Source organism: Amblyomma americanum, chromosome 2 (genome assembly GCF_052857255.1).
Source record: "Amblyomma americanum isolate KBUSLIRL-KWMA chromosome 2, ASM5285725v1, whole genome shotgun sequence".
In the NCBI taxonomy this organism is placed as follows: domain Eukaryota; kingdom Metazoa; phylum Arthropoda; class Arachnida; order Ixodida; family Ixodidae; genus Amblyomma; species Amblyomma americanum.
Window position 1 is genome coordinate 138734496 of NC_135498.1, and position 21453 is coordinate 138755948.

The window sequence follows — 21453 nt, forward strand, 5'->3', positions numbered from 1 at the left end:
AAACTGCGGGGCCACTAGCAGCACAGAGCTTTCAGAGTGAATCTTTGCTCTGGCAGTCCAACTAATGCTCAACCAGTCCAGTTACACAGTCGTAACCACCCTGGCACTTTTATATTCCTTTTGTCGCTGCCACGCCAAAGGCGCACTAGGTTGGCTGAAACGGCCTCACGGGTGAGAAGTAGGTGGATTAGATAACGATGAAAGTGAGCATAATGATTTTTACTATTATTTCTTTGCTGATATTTTGTTGTTCGCTTGGACCCTATGATTTTCGTGCTCTAGAACATGCGGTGGGCGCAGGAATCCGGTGGGATCAGCGTTAAGCGAAATACTATGAGCCCCTATGTTTGTGACACCAAGGTTAGCTAATGGAAAACGGCGGTTGCTTGGACTGGGTCAGTTTCGTCTCCACAACTACGGCCTGCAGCTTTACTCGTCTTCCGTACCTGGTATGTCGATGACTTCATGCGAGCTGCGGAACGCTGTGAATTTTTACAGGATTCCTCACTATGACGTAGGTGTAAGGCTGTGTCCATTTTTAGAGGGTAGCGACACCGGTGCCAGCCTCACCATGCTGTCCTCGCGGGCCTGCTCTGAAATTTCACACGGGTAGACATTTTGATAATATCTTTTGTTTTTTTTTCACAATCGGCGTGCTTTTGTTGAGAAGCCTGTGACAACTTATCATACTATAGGGCGTTTTGCACAAGATGCCGCACGTTAAGAACGGTACAAAAGCAGACTACATTTGCACGACAGATTGGTTTTTCAAGTCACACAGAGTAAGTGGGGTCAACGAGTTAATTAAATTCTCAAAAAGTCTAAAGCGACGGTTTTCTTGCTCTCCTGAAACATTTAGAGTACAGAACCAAATACTTAGTTGAGAGAAATTTCGAACTATAATGTGGCGAATGTTTTCAGATCCGACCAGAGGAGAGCCAGCGTAGGGCCATACCAGCGAAGCCTCTCACTGTGGAAGCTGTACGGCGCACATATTTCTACAAGCACAAATCTTATGTTATCATCGGAGGCCTCGGAGGCTTCGGCCTCGAGCTGGTCGACTGGATGGTGAGCCGCGGATGCCGCCATCTGGTCCTTACCTCCCGGTCTGGAGTGCGGACAGGGTACCAGAAATTGTGCCTGCGGCGGTGGCAGCAGAGAGGAATCAACATCATTACGACCGAGGTCGACGCATCGGCATATCAAGGGGCTGAAGAAATAATTGGCAAAGCAGCAGCCATTGGCCCAGTAGGTGGTATCTTCAACCTAGGTGTGGTAAGTTCAAGGAATTCCATGATTGTACAGCTTTTGGGTGTGCAGGACATTTCATACGGCTGCGATTATAATACCCTGGCTGCACATTTATTTATTTATTTATTTATTTATTTATTTATTTATTTATTTATTCATTTATAAAATGCCGTAAAGGTCCAACAGGGCATTACGTAGGGGGGGGGGGGGGCATGAAAGCGAAACAGTGTCAAAAACTCCGAACAGTATGAGAGATGATGGTGTCAGGATAAGAGAGTAAACAAATACCACTGCAAGTAAGCTTGCATAAAATTAGGAAATATTGGGAAACAGAATTAAATTATAGAACTATGATAAAAAAAACAAGGAAACAGAGCTGTCAGAAGAGTAGTTTTAAAAACATGTATATAGTGCGTGACAGCTTAAGAGAAGGAAATAAAATAGAAAATGAGTGCTCAAAACTACGAAAAAGCAACACAAAGTAATAAAAAGCGAAATATATTGCGCAATCAGCGGGTTAAAGTCACATAGATGGCTTATGGTTTGGTTTATACTTTATGAGGGTTTAACGTCCCAAAGCCACCCCGGCTATGAGAGACGCCGTAGCGAAGGTCTCAGGAAATTTCTACCACCTGGGGTTCTTTAAAGTGCACTGACATCGCACGGTACACAGGCCTCTAGAATTTCGCCTCCATCAAAATTCGACCGCCGCGGTCGGGATAGAACCGACGCGTCTTTCGGGACCGCAGCCGAGCGCCAAAACCACTGACCCACCGCAGCGGCCTTAGATGGCTTAAGAAGGCATAAAAAGTTAAATTATACAGTGCAAAACAAAACAGCACAATCAGATTAGATAGATAAAGAGGAGGAGCGAAAGGCAGGGATGTTAACCAGAAAGGGGTTCCGGTTGGCTACCCTGCACTGGGGAAGAGGAATTAGGGGACTAAAAGGAGGAAGAGAGAAGAGGGAAAAGGCATAACACACACACACACACACACACACACACACACACACACACACACACACACACACACACACACACACACACACACACACACACACACACACACACACACACACACACACACACACACACACACACACACACACACACACACACACACACACACACACACACACACACACACACACACACACACACACACACACACACACACACACACACACACACACACACACACACACACACACACACACACACACACACACACACACACACACACACACACACACACACACACACACACACACACACACACACACACACACACACACACACACACACACACACACACACACACACACACACACACACACACACACACACACACACACACACACACACACACACACACACACACACACACACACACACACACACACACACACACACACACACACACACACACACACACACACACACACACACACACACACACACACACACACACACACACACACACACACACACACACACACACACACACACACACACACACACACACACACACACACACACACACACACACACACACACACACACACACACACACACACACACACACACACACACACACACACACACACACACACACACACACACACACACACACACACACACACACACACACACACACACACACACACACACACACACACACACACACACACACACACACACACACACACACACACACACACACACACACACACACACACACACACACACACACACACACACACACACACACACACACACACACACACACACACACACACACACACACACACACACACACACACACACACACACACACACACACACACACACACACACACACACACACACACACACACACACACACACACACACACACACACACACACACACACACACACACACACACACACACACACACACACACACACACACACACACACACACACACACACACACACACACACACACACACACACACACACACACACACACACACACACACACACACACACACACACACACACACACACACACACACACACACACACACACACACACACACACACACACACACACACACACACACACACACACACACACACACACACACACACACACACACACACACACACACACACACACACACACACACACACACACACACACACACACACACACACACACACACACACACACACACAACGCTGTCACAATTTGTCACTCAATCCAGTCGCTATGAAGTAGGCAAAGAGTGCCTTGTAACCCTTGAGGGCAGTCGACTTCTGTGGCCACGGACCGAGGTTCTTTTGCTCTGCTAATGGGCGAGGATTGAGGCGGTCCAGGGCACAACAGTGTATGTCTTGCACTCGCAAATGCAGGGCACTCACAGAGAAGATGAGCGATGGTCTCCTCACAACCACAGCTTTCACAGGCAGGACTGTCAGCCATCCCCATCCGGAAAGCATACTGGTTGGTAAAAGCAACCCCGATCCATAAACGCATAACAATGTTGCTCCGCGTCGTGATAAGTCACGTGGAATACGAAGGCGCAGTCCAGGGTCCAGTGCCCTGAGGCGGTGGTTGCAAAATCTCCCGTGTTCCACGCTGAAAGTGTGAGCTCCAGCGCCAAAGGGCGAAGCCCACACGCAGCGTCAGCTCTTGATATTGGGATCTTCACTGGAAGTCCGTCGTTCTGAGCAGAACGCGCAGCCGCATCGGCCTGGTGATTACCGTTAATACCACAGTGTGCTGGCAGCCACTGAGAAATGATGTCATGGCCTTTGGATACGGTGCCGTGGTACAGTAAACGGTTCTCAGCAACAAGTTGCTCCTGCGACCCGCGGCGTAGCGCAGCTTGCAGGGTTTGAAGGGCTGCTTTAGAGTCGGTGAAAACCGTCCAGTCATGTGGAGGTTCTTGACTGATGAACTCTACCGCAGCCCGTAAGGCGAGTTCCGCACCAGTTGAAGATGTTGGATAGGTCGACTTCCTTTTCATGAAGAAGGATCTGGCCGGTATCACCACCGACCCCGCAGAACTGGTCGAGTGAACTGATCCATCTGTGTAAACATGTATGCGGTGACTGTGGTAAATATGCAGGTGATTCAATGTCAGTTATTTGAGAGCGGGCAATGATACACCAGCTTTCTTCGTAATGCCAGGAAAATATAGGTGAACCCGAGGTTCATGAAGACTCCATAAGGGTGAGCATGGTCTTGACGCAGGGGTGAACTCCGATGGAAGATATGCACTATGGGCTTCAATGACTTTGGCGAATGCAGTACGCGGCCTAATTATTGGGAGTGTTGCAAGGTGATGAGAGGGAACCCGTGTGAGGTGCCGAATATGTGTTCTCATGGTGTCAACAGCAGTGCATGTAGTAACAGCATGTTCCCGGGCAACAAGAACAGTTGCTGCTGTTCATGCACATTAAGGCAGTCCAAGGCAGATACGGAAAGCTTGCGCTTGCACACTTTGAAGAGTCTTGATATTTGTCTTTGAAATGGTACTGAATATCGGAAGACTGTATCGCACGTAGCCCAGAAATAGGGAACGGTACAGTTGTAGCATCGAGCGCACTGATGCGCCCCAGGACCTTCCCCCGAGGAAGGAGAGGACGTGCACAATAGAAATTAGTCTCTTTCTCATGTCGTAGATTTGTGGACTCCACGAGAGGTTCATGTCGATGACAACACCAAGGAATCTGTGGCTTCTCTCATAGGGAATGGCTTCGCCATTGATGCGAATGATGTAACGTGACATTATTTTGCGTGTGAAAGCCACAAGTGAACACTTTTCGGTCGAAATGTTCAGGCCCTACAAGCGAAGATAAGATGTCAATATCGATGCCGCTTTTTGAAGTCTTGCACGAACTTGAGGACGGGTCACCCCTGATGCCCATATACAGATGTCGTCTGCATATACCGAGATCTGAGCAGATTGTGGCAAATACGTCGACCAGGCCGATAAGAGCAAGGTTGAAGAGAACTGGGCTCAGCACTCCACCCTGAAGGACTCCGCGCGAATTTCGGTGTAAGGGCGTTCGTCCGTCCGCAGTCAGAACAAAAAACAACCTCTCTGATAAATAGCTGCGTATCCAGCTGAACGTGCGGCCTCCGATCTCAGCAGCTTCCATTGCGTCCAAAATGGCCTGATGCGTTACGTTGTCGTACGCGCCCTTGATATCCAAAAACAATGCCACGGTCAATCTTTTCACTTTTGCTGTGGCTGTGGTGCACCGACGTTACAAGGTCAACCACGTTGTCGATAGAAGAGCGGCCCCGTCGGAACCCAGACATGAAGGTTGGATAAATCTGATATCGCTCCAAGTACCATTCCACGCGTGTGAGCAGCATTCTTTCCATGACTTTGCCGAGGCAGCTGGCGAGTGCAATTGGACGGTATGATGAAAGGTCGAGCTGTGATTCCCCCGGTTTAAGAAGTGGAACCAGACGACTGGTCTTCCAATCATGAGGAACTATGCCAGCAGTCCATGACTTGTTATAAGTGTCCAAAAGAGCCTGTCGAGCTTCTTGACCAAGGTTGACAAGTGCGAGGTACGTCACATTATCGGGCCCTGGGGATGATGACCTTCTACATCAAGCCAGCGCAGCATCAAGTTCTTCCATGGAGAATAGTACATCCATCCGAGAATCCCGTGAGGGTGGAACATTGTTGCAGTGCAGCGTTACGCCTGGATTCGGAGGGCCTGTTATTCTTGCGCAGAAATCTTCGGGTACCTAAACCGCACTGCGCCTTTGGTGGAGCGCTACGGATTTGAACGGGTAGCGCTGTTTAGAGGATGTGCGAAGACCTCGAATTGCACTCCAAACGCGTGACAAAGGCTTCCGTGGATCAAGTGTTTGGCAAAATGTCCTCCGGCGTTGTGTTTGCAGTGCCTGAATTCTGCGCTCAATCTTCTTCTGTATGCGCCTAGCACCTCTTAGGTCTAGGCGCGACTTTGTGCGTCGGTATCTGCGCTCTGCCTTGCGCCGTTGTGATCGCAGTCGCTGCAATTCGAAGTCAAAATCGGTGTAGTTAGCGACAAGGTTAAAGGGGCAGGTGGCGTGTTCCATGGCCTCCTTAATTTTTTGTTCAAGACCGGTGGAGAAGCCCTCTGTGCAAGGAGCCTCCATAAGTAATTTAATAACTGCCCAGTCAATGCGCTGCATACACGTGGCTGGCGAAAATGTGGAATGGCCGGTAATAATCAGATAGGTTGGGATATGGTCGCTGCCATGGGTTTCTATACCTGAAAACCACCAGACGTTGTTGGTAAGGCACTGTGAAACAAAAGTCAAGTCCAAGCAGCTGCTATAAGTCACCCCTCGAATATAGGTCGGGCTTCCGTCATTCAGGCACTGGAGGTCATTGTCAGAGGCGAAGGACACAAGTTATCTTCCTTTAACGTCCATCCTAATACCTCCCCACATGGCGTGATGAGCATTGAAGTCACCCGCAATGACCCACGGAGCAGATGTAGCTGCCATCAAACCACTCAACCTTCTGGCGTCGGAACGACTTGATGGCGCCAAGTGCACCGCCAGTATCGTAAAAGTCAGGTCTCGGCTCTTCACTGTCAGGCACTTGAAGCGCGCTATTTGCTGCTGGCGTGCGTAGGCTGGAAAGCAGAGCACGCATGGCATTCATTAGTGACGTCAGCATTGCAATCACTCGCATATCTGGGCCATGGCCTTGATCGTGCCTGTTGGCTGGATCGGTCGTAGGCGCTGCACACTGCCCTGAGCGTAGAAGGCTTTGGCAGTGGTGGCCAAGTTGCATCTGAGGCAGCAGGTCCAGCCTCACCAAGCGCCGGGCTCTCTTTATTTGGTACGGTTTTTGGTGGAGGCGGACAAGCTGCAGTTTCGTTTGGGGCATTCTTCTCAAATGTGACTGCTTTCTTTGACGACCTTCGGCGGCGCTAACGACGTCGTCGGCCCTTTGCGGCGGCTTTTTTGTGCGTAGAATGGTCTCGCACAATTTGCTTGAGTACCGCCCGCTCAGTCTTTAGACGGGGGCAGTCTTTCGAGGAAGAGTCATGAGGGCCGTGGCCGTTGGCGCACTTCAAAGTAGTCGCGCGGCAAACGTCACCGCGGTGTGACTCGGAGCATCACTGACATACGATGGAGCTGATGCAGACGCTGCTCACGTGGCCGATCCTCATGCACTTCCTGCATTGAAGTGCCTTAGGCAGAAAAGGTCAAACTGGATGACGAAAGTGTTCAACCTTAGCGTACGATGGTATGCAGTCACCCTTGAGGGTCAGCTTAATGCATGTAGATCTTCCTAACCGCTGAACTTTAATGATGGAAATGCCGTTGGTTGCCGGCTTGATCAACATGGATAAATCTGCGTCACTGATGGCGATGTCGACGTTGTAGATTACGCTAGCCGTAGTGCCACTGTCCTGGAGAATAAGGGGGCGTACACTGATATTGCCGAGTTTGGTGATTGCGGTTAAACTCCATAGTGCAATTCGCTCCACCACATCAATGACATTGACGTTTTTGAACGAGTTTATTCTAACATCTTTAATGCCTCCCGATACGAGGCTCTCCAGATAAATAGAAATGGCTTGCCTGTTCAGGAGGTTCAAGTTGTCCGTTGGGTTCAACGGCACAAACAAGGCTGTATGCGCCGAAGAACTTCGCGCCGTGATGATCGTTGGCGTTCTTGATGAGGACACCGTTGACGAGCTTGATGAGGACGATTCGGCTTGTCTACGCAGTCTGCGCTTGGCCCTCTTGCCAACAACCGGTATGAAACCGTCGTCGGCCTTGGACGAGGAGTCTTCACTTGGCATCGAGTACACAACAGTGCCCTTGCTGCTAGAGTCACTCTGGCGGTGCAGGCGCTTCCTCTGGGCGGCTGCTGCCGACCCACCGAGTTCCAATAGAGGCCCAGCAGCCTCCACTTCCATCGCCGTGGCAAAAAGGGAGCGCCGCCTCCCTGATTATAGCAAATCAGAAGAAAGACCGTCCAAAATGATGGCAATACTGATTGGCATGATGATAATTCAGTCAAGACGGCGTTACCAGGCAACAACTCATTACATTCGTTTATTGATGAACTGCGCCTTTTCGGAGCAGCTATTCGGACGTCCTGCTGTGTTAGGTGTGAGGTACTTCGAGAGCTTCTATAGCGGTAGCTTCATACCTGGAAATAAAGAAAATGTTAGATAGCTTTAATCTCCAGAATTAGAATAGTCCCGTCAGTAGCTTTTATTCCTCCGCACCACCTGCTTTCTAGCCTGATTGATTTCTGTTGTGCTATCGTTTATTGTGCAGGTCCTCCGTGATGGGCTTCTTGAAAACCAGACTGTCGAGGCTTTTGAGACCGTATTTAGAGTCAAGATTGACACCACCGAGCATTTGGACATTATCTCCCGACGCTCGTGTCCGGACCTGGATCATTTCGTTTGTTTCTCGTCCATCTCTTCTGGTTTCGGCAACATTGGACAGACAAACTACGGTTACGCGAACTCGGCCATGGAACGCATCTGCGAGTGCCGCGCGGCAGACGGACTTCCCGGTGAGTCTTGGCCATGTCCATTTATATAGTGTTGGAGACAAAATCCTCAATGCAGCGAACAAACTCAAAGCTCAGTAAACGAAACTGTTCCTAAAAAAATACCGGATACAAAGAAGGAATAGCTGTTTCTCGTCAAGGCTCTCATAGAAGGCTAATCTGATATCTCGTTTTTTACGGAGCTAGGTTTTACTACAACGTCATGTACCGAACGTCCAATAAGCAGCGTCGTGTGCCCAATCTCCTCCGCCTCACGTTGAGTGCTGTTCTTCGCCGAAAGTTTGAAAAAAATACTCTATTAGGCACTTCACGCTTCTTATGCCGATTTTTAACGGCACCCAACACTTCCGTAGTGATTCACTCTAGCAAACAGAAATCACCGCGGGAAACTAATCTAGGAAAAACTTAACCTGCCGCAGTGAAGACTCTATGGCGCGTTTTCTAAACAGTTCGTCAGCTCCCGTGCGTGGTAGGACGCTGACCCTCTCTACGTCGGAAATAGTGCACGCGGCCTGCTGCTCTATGCCTTGTCTTGCCAGATGTCCAAACTTCTTGAAGCTGTGCGTTGTTTAACCTCCTCGCTGCACATAGCCCTTTGCAAGCGCGTTTTGCTTCTATGATTACATCTGAAGTTTGGTTTCCGTTTTCGCAGCGTGGCCGCATAGTTAAAATTGTTTAAAATGCGCCTATTGAACTTGGTGGTATCTTAGTGCCGTTTCTTTCACAACGCCCTGCGGAGAAAACGTGACAGAATTTCATTTACCACAAGGCGGCCATCATCAAAGGCTCCGGCCCGGGAGAGCGATGTCCTACAATGAAATGTCGCCCTCGTGCTCATGAGCCGTGCGGCGAAGACAAACAAAATGCGTGGTGGCAAAGAAATGGCCGTCGCGAACCCTCTTTTACAGCGGATCGTATACTGATGACAGCAACTTGAAAACTGAACTAAAGATTGTGAATAGGTCTCTTCCTTCAGTCTCCAGCATTATTCCTCCAAGACCCAATTTCAAAGTTGTAAAGCCGATGTCGGCCGTTGAAAACATGAGTAGAAGTTATCCAAACTGACATATTCGGTTTGTGTACTCACATTCGGCTGTGTAGCGAGCGCATTTTGCGAAGGTTTAAGGACCACTAAACGCACACCGGAGGCAAAGTAAATGCCGGTTATGCTTAAAGCCCAAAGTAAAGCCCGTTGGCATGCGACAGTTGCAACCAAGATCGCCTACCGTTATAACGAAGCAATGGCTATAACGAAAAAAGTGTTAGCTTCTTTGACTTTTTTTAAAAGAGGTCAATTTATAAGCACAAAACTCCAACGCTAGGAAAGTGCAAACTTTTGGGCTTCTTTGTGTCACCCCTTAAAGCACTAAAGGTAAAACTTAGAGACAAGGGTGAAGGGCTCGTCCTCTGCTGGGTCGTGCCTGTTGAGCGCCCTTTTCGGTCTCTTCTTCTGTCTCTGTGTATCTTTTTTGAGAAACCATAGAAAAAGCCGGCCCCAATATAGTTCGTGCGCTCAGTGATGTACTCTTTAGATTCAGATTAGTGTTCGCTCAATACTTCACAACCGCAGGCATTTTTTTCCTTCAAGGATGATGTTTCTTTTTTTCCATTCGCACACGTAACAAAGCTTGAGCGAAAAATCTGCTGTTGTCATTATATACAAAATGAAGGCCTTTTCTTAACGGCCTTTATTTTGTCTTGTTCAACTTTCCACAGCAGTTTTTTTTATGGCTGCCAGGACCTATGCGAAATCTAAGCGTTTAACTCACTATACAACGATTTACGTATGTTCTTTTCTTGTCATACTTGAATTAAATATGTATCATTTTTTGTCACAGTGCTACTTGTATACGGCCTCTCCGCGAAACAAATGGTTCCATCACCACGTGTTTTAATTCAACACTTCTTTGTTTCCCTCTCAACATATAAATTAAATTCAAATGGCCTAGGGCTTTGATTGAGGCTGGGGACATATACGTGCTTAGGGCCGGGCAGGGGGCCCTTTCTATGATGTAACTGAACCTAGCAATCCCAAAATTGAAGAAAAGGCTAATTTGTCCCTTTGGCAAGTGTATGTATTATCAATGGAAAAACAACTGCACACTGTAAATAATATGGACATTTTGTTCCCCGAAGAAATGGTGCCGTATATAAGATACGAGTGCTATGTGAAAAATGTAATTTTCAGCAGTTGTGTGGAGCAGGCACTCTGCAGCAATGAAGTCACTAATAGTGAACTGCCACTTTCCCGACAATCGGCTAAAACCAGAGCAGTTGAAGGGCGGTGGGGAGATTCTGTTTGGTCCGCTGTGTGCGCAGGGCCTCACGGCCTCGGGTGTACGAGATCTTTGAAGAACATTTCCATTGCACTAATACATCAGGAAGGAGTTTTCATGATTTCATGTATTGCACTCCGACCCGTTTGTTGTGCGTTATCGGAGAAATGATTAACAAGGTAATAGAATTAGGGGAACCTTAGACTTAATTTTTCGGCTTTCTGAAAGGCTACTCGACAGTAAACCATACTCACGCCATCAATCAAGTAATGTATTAATCACCAGAAAACAACCACCCCTTATACATTGAGCGGACAAGGAAAGAGAAAAGAGAGGATCGTTATGAGAGACACGACGGAAGCCAGTAGTCACCGAAACCAAGAAACATAAGGAATGTTTTTTTCCTTGTGATGCCTATTGCCTTCCGACATGCAACCGTTATATATGTTTTTCATAGGCAACTACAAAGAATTTGGCTCGATGTAAAACTCAGGCATAATGCAGAAATTGCATATCTATAGGCAAAGGTACTAGAAAATACCTAAACCGGCTGCACAGCCACTATAGTCGTCGATAGGGAAAGCGGCCAAATAGCAAACAGTAAAGGTTTCTGACAGTGCGACATAGTATCTCCAGTAATATTCACGCGTGTTTCAAGAAGGTAGTCAGAGTACTGCATTCGCAAGTGCTTTGGACGCAAGTTTGTCTAGAACAACTTACCATTCCCCCATCTGCTGATAGAATTGCTTTGCTAAGGCACTAAGGAGCCCAAGTGAAATGCATAATCAAAGTCCTCTTCATGCAAAGTGGAAATGGGGGCACAAAAATGAATGAAGAGGAAGAAACAAAGTAATAATCAATGGCGTAGAAGAGGAACTGTTTGCGACTGACAGAGAAGTGCTAGAAGTTGCTGCCGAATAAGTCTACTTAGGGCAGGTAGCGACCGCTTACCTCAATCACGAAAGTGAAATAACTGAGAAATTAAGAGTGGGAGGAGTACATTTTGCACGCAGTCTCAGGTCATAAAAAGAAGCTTAGCTTTTTTCCTCCAGAAGTAAGTACGCAACATATTTATCTTGCCAGTATTACAATATGGGGTAGAAACTTGGAGGATAAGTAAAATATTTGAAATTAAGCCGACAACAGCGCGGTGGCCTGTATAAAGGTGGTAAGAGTAAGGTTTACAGATGTGAACAGAACAAACTGAGTCATGGAACAGGCACGAGATGATCATATCATAGTTGAAATCAAGAGCGGGCCTTGAGCGTAACGGGACAGATGCCAAAAGACGGCACGCGCACCACAAGGTAGCTTGGTTTATGGGGGTTTAACGTCCCAAAGCGACTGAGGCTATGAGAGACGCCGTAGTGAAGGGCTCCGGAAATTTCGACCACCGGGGGTTCTTTAACGTGCACTGACATAGCACAGTACACGGCCTCTAGAATTTCGCCTCCATCGAAATTCGACCGCCGCGGCCGGGATCAAACCCGCGTCTTTCAGGCCAGCAGCCGAGAGCCATAACCACTCAGCCACCGCGGCTGCTTCCACAAGGTAGCATAGGGTCAGATGGGCTGTCGACATTAGTTTGCAGGGATCAGGTGGCTGCGACTGGCACAGGCCAAAATTAATTGGAGAGATATGTAGAGAAGTTCTGCCCGCAGACAACGTGGTTAGGTTGGTGACAGTGACGATTGTGGCCTTCCCGACCGTTGCCGCCGCTGCCTGCGCACCCAGAGACGCACCTGTTCCGCACAGTGTCAAGCTACTGCTAAACAGCAGAAAGATCTTGTAGGCCACGTCAGTAAAGAATAAAGGTCAGGAACACTCTGTCTCCTTGACTTTATAAGGCTAATAACACTTTCCCTCAGAACAGTGTGACGCCTACGCGTTCATACTTTTCTTATAATTTCTTTTAATCTTGCTTGTAACAGCACAGAAAGAAAAGAAGATGTTTAAAATTTATAATCAAGCAGTTTTTATCGATTACGTTTCTTGTTGCACATGTTTCTTTATAATCCCCACGGTTGTACAGCGTAACTGCTCCTCTGCCGGGATCAGCGGTTGCGCCTACGCGCGCAAAGAACATTGCAGTTGAATAAACAATCTTCTGCTGATTTCGTACATATTCCATACGCGCCGATTAGCGGGCGCTACCGCGTGGTAAGGTGATAAATAGGTTATCCTGCTTCGCCTTTTTGAATAGTAACTGACACGACGTCGTGGTATTTCTGCTCTTATAAATTTTTTTCACACCTCTTTGTCGCTGTGTTACTTCTTGTTCTACATCAGAACACTTATGTGCGGTTTTTAAAAAAATTGGATTTGAAATAGAGCACATTTTCTATTTCTGCAAGCCAATTCAAACTCGGGACAACAACGATGGAGCGCACTCTGGCACTGTCGCTTGTTAGGGAATAGTGGCTTGGCCAAGACTTAGAGATTCGCATCGAAGATGACATACCCTCATCATTATATTTATTGAAAACGACGTGCGGTGTTATTACCTGCATTTCTTATGTCACCTTTTCTATCTCATAACTGCTCTAACTGCTCTCTTTTTAATTAGTTACCTGCTTGTCATTAGATCGAATAACTGGTATCTGGCAACGTAGGCTACACTTTTTTCAGCGTTTACTTGAATGCGAATTGTTTTCCGTTGAACCTTTTCCAATTTTCATCTGCGGTATATCCTGTCCCAGCGGAAAGAAACGCAGATAAAATTTTACACGCAGATGGGGCAGGAAGAATGCGTATCAGCCGAGATAGTGATTGGGTGCGGCGGAGTAACGTTATGAGGAAAAAGATTAAGGCGTGTCCACTGGCGCTGAACGCAATGGTCCCGCTCCACTCGCCGGCCGCTAAAATCAGAGCATCGGCATGAGCGACGTACGGAAACTTGCATTAAACAAGTTCGCTGCGTGCGTGGGTTCGTGCCCACTACGTCGCAACGAGCGGTAAACTTTAATGTACCTGCGCGTCCTAAAGTTTTAACACGTGCATTAAGTCCCTACAGGCCGCATATTTTGTCACTAACACATTTTTCAGTTTACAGTCAAGGTGGGATTTGGTTGCATAGTAAAATGTTCATCTTTCCGGTCTACTTACTGGTACGGCTGAACAGTAATGTTATTCTTTTAATCGACAAACACTTCTTCCCATGCACTGCGCAATGATTACAATCAAAAGTTTTCGGGCATTTGTGCTCTGCACTTGAGTTCCTAGCCGTTCCAGAGTTTATTGGTTTTCAGAACGTTATCCAAGGCACTAGGAACGATTTAGTTCGCACAGCATGGCGCATTTCTCTTTTGTAAGAGGCGTTAACACAAAGTTCGCGCGTAGCCTGTTTAGTCTCCTTAGAGGAGAACGTAGTTGACTTTTGCGTCTTTCGTCGCCTCGAAGGAAAGAAAACTGAGTAGTCTGTGCTACGGGTATGGGCTATAGAAAGATAGCATTCAGAGCTTAGAAGATCGAGGTGACGTGTCTTTTGTCAATAAAGAAGTGTTACAATTTGTTAGCTCAATCGGTGTGTGTAATGTATATCGCGAAAGATTGTGAGTGTGTTGAATTTTTGGAGCGAGTGGAAAAAACAAAATCTCTCAAAGCAGTAATATTCAGGACACATTTCAGGTGCGCATTCACGACCGCATTTATAATTCGCAGAGATTTCGCAGAACTGTTTTTAATAGCAGAGTGCACTCACTTCATAACTGATACCGCTAAGTACGCAAGTGCCCACTCCCACAGGTTTTAATTTTTCGCGATTTCGCCTAGACAGCACTTGCCAAAAGCGCTTGCTAAAGAAAGCACTGCACAGGGTAGCCGCATCAGGCTGGTTTCGCTCAGGCTGGTTTCAATCTTTTATTAGTGAGACACTGTAGCGAGGTTTACTGCAAGCGCCGTCAAGGGGCTTGCTGCAAGTGTGTACGACCACACCACTAAAATAACTGGAGCGTGAGTGAAAGTTAGGGAGGAGTGCTCCGATCGGAGAGTTTCCGCGGTGAGAACTCAGCGTGTGGCCTGAAAGTATTGCGATTTTGTCCTTCTAGCCCTGGCTATCCAGTGGGGCCCAATCGGTGATGTCGGGGTGTTCCAAGAGATGGCACGAGACGAAGCGGTGTTCACAGGAACCATATCGCAGCGGATCACTTCTTGTTTGGCGGTGATGGAGGAACTCTTGTGTCACGGTCGCACCGTAGTTTCGTGCTTTGTGAAGGCTGACTTGACTTCCAAAGAAGACGTCAACAGCAAGCCAAGCCTCGTGGCCTCTGTCGCGCGCGCCTTCGGTGAGTCGGAAAGATTTGGTTTGTTTACTTTTTACAAGCGTCCTGAACATCACAACATTCTTCCTGTAATTACCTTGAGTTCGACTATCTGATATTTACCTTTTGATTATTCATTGTTTTACTTTTCGTGTTTCACCAAAAAATGACCTTTTTGTTCCTGCAGGAACGAATGCGTAAACACACTGGTGAGATTATTTTCGTTGGTAGTGCAGCTTTGGTTGTGATTTATGAGACATCGCTCGCATCTACACTTTATACTTAAATATAACCCACATTCTAGTTAGAACACAAACTCAAACAGTAATTTACTAAGGGCAATGCTGCAGGGGCTACCATGAAACCCATTCAGCGCTGTACCCAAAATTTGTTCTCTGGACTGTGCACTTGAGGCAACAAGTACATAGGTTAAATGTGTATTTTAATGCAGAAAGCTGAAAGGTTGCACGAAAGAGAGTAAATAAGTGTTATATAGCAGCCAGTACTTCGGCGATTCGCCGAGAGACAGGCGCCCGCATGCAATACTAGTGACTCTGGCATGAAGATTGCACTACGCACACAGCTTGCTGAAATGCAGCGAGAATCTCCACAAACGCTGTAAAAGACACCCCGATGAGAGAGAACTCAATGAGTCTCTATTTTTGTGACCTATGGCTGTCTCCCAGTTTTCCTTTGTTACGCGCTGCTAACCAATAACACCAACGACAGGATGTAGTGTTGTGAATGAAAAATGTCCATCGAACGGACCAGATGGCATTGTTTGCAGCGAAAACTTTCGGCATCCGGAAGAGCTATATACCTTGAAAGCATTAAAAAGGGAAGTTAGGACCCTCCACAACCTCGATGAATTGCAGCAAAGTAGACGGAGATCCCGAAAGTTTAGCTCCCAGGCGAAATTATGCGAAAAATGCAGACACGCCTGAAAGACGAGTTTGCCTTCTTTAAGAGAGCCTGTCCTGCTTTATCGTCAAAATGCTTCCAGCGAACTCAGATTAAGATACACGGCTGAAAGCAGCGGGCCTCTACACGTGTAAACAGAGTTTAGTATTTTTCTCTACTTTTTTTTGCTAGTGTGGACCGTAGTTGCATCAACAGAATGCTAAGCGTTCGCAGATTTGAAGCTATCGTTAATCATAGGTTTCTGTATAAGGTGGAGTTATTTCGGTAAACTTAGTGGCACTTATTTGTGCGATAACTTACGCATGGATGTATCCTATTTTAGAATAAATGTTTCATTTCTTGTACTCTGCAACATATTCGAGAAAATACAATTGAGCGCAGAGCTTTAGCAGCAAGCAGGCAAACAATCATATCCCCGATGTCCGGTAAGTCTTCGGAACAAACGCTTCACAAGGAATGCAGCCTTTTGCATAAGTAATTACTTATTCCCTAAAACATTTGAATTTAGTAAGTACAGCGCTGAATGTTTGAGCCTGAACCGGTATAGCGCTTTAGATGATTATAGAGGACAAAATACCTTGTTTCTTTTTTTCTCTCTCTCTCTCTCTCTCTGGCCTCTGCTACTCTCTCATTGCAATAGAACAGGGTGTTCAGGGCATTTGTCAAGAGTGAGAGATTGCATTTCTTTTCCTGTACAAAGTAGAATGGACACAGGTATTCATTGCGGACTAAATCGACAAGGCGAGCGCCAGAAAAAATAATTTATTGGTACTTTGTTACGGAGGGGTGAATAAAAGGAGATGCGGTCAGCCGACTGCCTAAGAGTAAACGTTCGTATAGGTGTCGTTTATCAGAAGAGGACCCTGACATTGTCACAGCTTTGTTGTAGAATGCATTCATTCGGTACTTCAATGGCAGTTCTGTGTAAAATTACGTAAAGGCAATCTCAGAATATTAAACTACAAATTTTTGCTCATTTATTGGTGCACACCAGTGTTAATTCAGTTTGTCATTTGCACTACTTTAAATATCTCAACAGGCGTGAAGGATGCGTCGAGCCTCAACCCCAACGCGAGCCTTCGCGAACTGGGGATGGACTCCCTGATGGCTGTTGAGGTGAAGCAGACAATTGAGCGGGAGTGTGACTTCACTCTTTCTATTCAAGAGATCGGCCTCCTCACCTTGAACGAACTGCGAAAGATGAGCGATCGTACAGACACCAGTGAATTGTTGTCTGTAGACAGCGTAGCAGAGGACGCCACGAAAGGTTGGTGAAGTAAACTCAGCTTTCTGGTCGGTGAGTTCAACTGCAAGGGCGGAGTATCGTTTCAACGCCGATTGAGGGACAAGGACATTTGGTCTTATTCTCGAAGTTAATCAAATATTTGCATTCCTTGAAAACTGCAAAAACTTTCTCTACATTATTCAGTGCAGTCAATTGGAGGACCTACTGTAGCGCGATTTTATGTAACAAAATGAACAATACTTACCCTGACTTTTTTGTGCAGATGTCGTTTGAACATTGCCACTTTTCTGACCAGGAATAAAGCAACGTCCTCATCCTCTGTCATATGCTCATTAGGACTGCCACGCTGTTCAAAACAATGAAGCCATGAATTTCAAGCAGTAAAACAAATATTTCTTTGATGACAGCGAACCTATTTGGATGGATAACCCAGAGTCCCGTAATATGTCCTGTCTAGAAATAAAGTTTGAAACTGAAATGCACTACGAAAAGGAGAAATGGCACAGTGCAGCCTGTCTCCTCGCTGTCGTTGCGCCTGTCCTCTGGCACCCGCCATTCAAACATTTATGAGCCACAACTCACCCACGTTGCGAGTAATGCGCATAATAAAAAAATTGGGGGACACCTAATTTTATTGTGTGATGCGATAGCACTTACCCCCTTGGCGCCTGAACGGCAAGAACTCCCGATCTTGTGACGTCAATTCCGGCTTAATTGGCGTAATTACCTGTCTGATGCTGTTTCTTTCGGTTTAATTGATGTCACTTCCCATCTGCATGACGTCACTATCGGTATATTTTCTGAGACATGGCTGGTCATATGGCTCATACTCGCATACACAGTTGCCACACTCTTCATCACGCATACCCTATACCAAAACACCCTAATACTGCCTATATTACTATGTGACATCACGCCGTCAGTGCAAAACGGTCCGACGAGATTCTTATGCTATCGCACAACAAAAGAACACAGCACTTCATTTCGCCATGGAAAACGTTCATGGCTCACAGGGAAAGCGAATAAACTTTAAAAAAGAACTTCCTGGAAAATTATTGCAAAATCAGGACGTCTGCAAATGCAGTGCTTTCTATTTACGGCGCGCAGACTTATCACGTCAGTGTTGCAATACTTTGAACGTGATTCCGTTAAAATGCTTCGTCCTCCAGAAAATGTGGTTTCGGCATTGTGAATGAAAAATCGCGAGCATGCCTCTGGCAGGTGGTTTCTAGAGGGCAAACTACGAGGCAGGTGGGCCACCTAGGTTACGTAACCTTGCGGCGTCATCACAATCTGGTCACCGGATAGTGAGCAAACGGCCCATTGTGGCAGGGAGCAATTAATGACTGGTAACCTGGGAAGAGCACCGTGGGCCAAAGAAGGCCTAGCGCTGGGAGCAACTGCCATCGCAAAGCGGCAGCAAACCCCTTAACCGCTGTACCACAGAGCCAGGAGGGTTATGAATTCTCCTAGTGATCTATGCATGTAATGTAGAAAATGCCGTTCGGCATATATGAGAAATAACCGATTACACTATCGCGTCCCACCCTTAAGGCAGAGCTTAAGTTTCTCCGCCAATTTTTATTGCGATATTGTCGTCCACGTGAGCTGCACATCGTATCTTGAGCTGGTGCTTGCTCTCTTTGTGAAGCAGTGCCACCCTGGCGCCACAAGAACAATACTCCTGCCGCTGCTAACTGGCATATTCGTCATCTGTTATATGCTTCAGCATCAGACACTAACGAAATGCAAGAGAATATATCTGCGGAAGTGTTTTTCAAAACAACAAACTTTCTTACCGATCTGCTCTTTTTCCTCTCTCATTGGGCAGCATCTACTTTGATGCCATATAAGTGGCTACAGAGGTTCTGTGGAACGCAATCTGTGCAAGCAGTGCGATGGACGTCATGTGATACGTCCAGCAGTGCAAGCTGGCAGACACGTATGGATTTGGTTGGGTGATATTGTTTTTGTGTTGCCATCGTATTGCTCTGCCTTCATGAAAGCTATACTGAAGAAAGCTTCAATTTTATCAGCGTAAACTGGATTATTCTCTGCGTGGCCATGTTCATGTTTGTTCGGCTGGAAAATACTTTTTTTGTTTTATAGAACATTGGATGGAAAAATGAAACACTTTCTGACACCACTCGAACAAGCCTCGGGATGCCACTTAAGAAAAGGATTCTGTGGACACCTTTTAGAACAGAATGGCTGTGTGACTTAACCTCGGGGATCCGCAACGACCCAAAATAATGCGTAAATAATTGAAGAAGCGAACTGTAGGCGTTCTTTAAGAAGTTACAAATTACATATACGCACTATTACGACCACATCAGTACCGTCGTTGACACATCGACTGAAGACGGCTCCGCAAAAAGTTGTGGAAATCAAACCGGCGTGCACGTCTTCCGGTTCACGGAACCTGCCCAAGTAGGCACTGCTAAGTCCTAAGTCTTTCCCTTGCCAGCGTACAACAATGGCTTCTGCAAACCGTCTATACAGTTGGCTCTCCGGAATAACCGGTGGCGGAGCCATATGCATTTCATTTCTTCTTTTAGTTTCAGAGATTTTGAAAGCTGCGTATTGAGTGAACTTTGAATATATTCCATTCCCCGGCTGCTTGTGCTATACACATGCGATTAACTTTTGGTGACGGTTTGGCCGCTACTATAAGTCTCAATGTATATTCCGCATCCTATATACACTGAAAAATTCCATTCTTCCTCTCTGTACCCATAACAAAGCATGACACACGACAAGCGACAGCCAGCAGAAAAGTGATCACAGAGAGACAGGCCGGCAGCTATGTACGCCCCGAAACACTTAGCAGTCGATTACTACTTCTGCTCTTGACGCTAGATGAGGGGACACCCTATATTAAGAAAAAGTTAGAATTCAAATACCGTGGTCATTGACTTATATTCTGCTTACCGATAGTAATTAGGCCTTAATTAAATTTAGTACTGAAATATATGATTTCCCACCTTTTCTACATGATCGTTTAATGCGCTGCATTTTTAGCGCATTACTGTGCCACCATAGCAGTTTCTTACCGTAGACGGTTTTGTTCAACAATTATTATTTTATATTTTCAGAGTTTCCACAGCTGTGTTGAGGTCCTCTTCAAGCGACCCGTGCACCGTGGGACCCGCTTCACCTTTTGGTTTTCTCGTGTACGCATGCGCCCAGTTAATTCTAGCTCCCCTTGCTTTGCATGTTCTGCTTTAGCCCTAGCAATTTTCCGAGAATAATTTCTTACTTCCACAGTGCACATCTTGTTGTGGGCAAGGCGGTATTGGTTATTATGGGTAAAATAAATTCTCGTTTCTGGTGAATGGTGTTTCTTGTAATGCACGTGGCCAAATGTTATGCCTGCATTCAGCCTATGCTATCGCGGCGTTTTTGTTTCAGTAATGATATATTGACGAAACTCACCGTAAGCCTCGCATCCAAGCCGAGCCTAGCGTGTTGCCCTGCAGCCCAAATTCAGACAGATGATGATGATTAAGGTGAATTTTTATGGCGCGAGGATAGCTTTTTGTAAAGAGCGCAATCACACAAAGTAATTGTCATTTCATTAGCTGGGGTCAAACACCCACATCTCAAGCATTTCACCCTAAAGAAGCCGAGTACCAGGCAGGGTAAAGCTTGTGCCCATTGTATCACCGGTGCGTACCCGGCGGCACTGGAGTTCGAGTCCCGCCCCTCCCGCATGCGAGGCGGATGCTCAAGCTACTAGACTGCCCCTGCGGTTCCATTTTGAGACTCATCGTAAATGTCGAAATTGAAATAATGGCATGATGAACTATTACGCATGTGATGATATAGCATGCGTCAGGGCACGCCATGGAGAGCTTTTTAAAAGAACGCAATTTTCGCAATGTCAGGAAGTGCTAAACTTCTACATAACCCCAAAATTGCGACCAAATCAGTGCAACAAATTGCACGCGCTT

General features: G+C 46.5%; 1 pseudogene across 1 annotated transcript in view; it reads left to right on the top strand.

The window, feature by feature from the left end:
• Nucleotides 1–20825, top strand: part of LOC144121827 (fatty acid synthase-like) — a 107201-nt pseudogene extending 86376 nt beyond the window's left edge. Inside the window, exons 21-25 of the transcript XR_013312711.1 lie at nt 922–1275; nt 8558–8801; nt 15121–15357; nt 17294–17521; nt 20596–20825. The product of XR_013312711.1 is annotated as a fatty acid synthase-like (transcript). The remainder of the gene's footprint in view (nt 1–921; nt 1276–8557; nt 8802–15120; nt 15358–17293; nt 17522–20595) is intronic.
• The last annotated feature ends 628 nt before the right edge of the window (nt 20826–21453 follow it).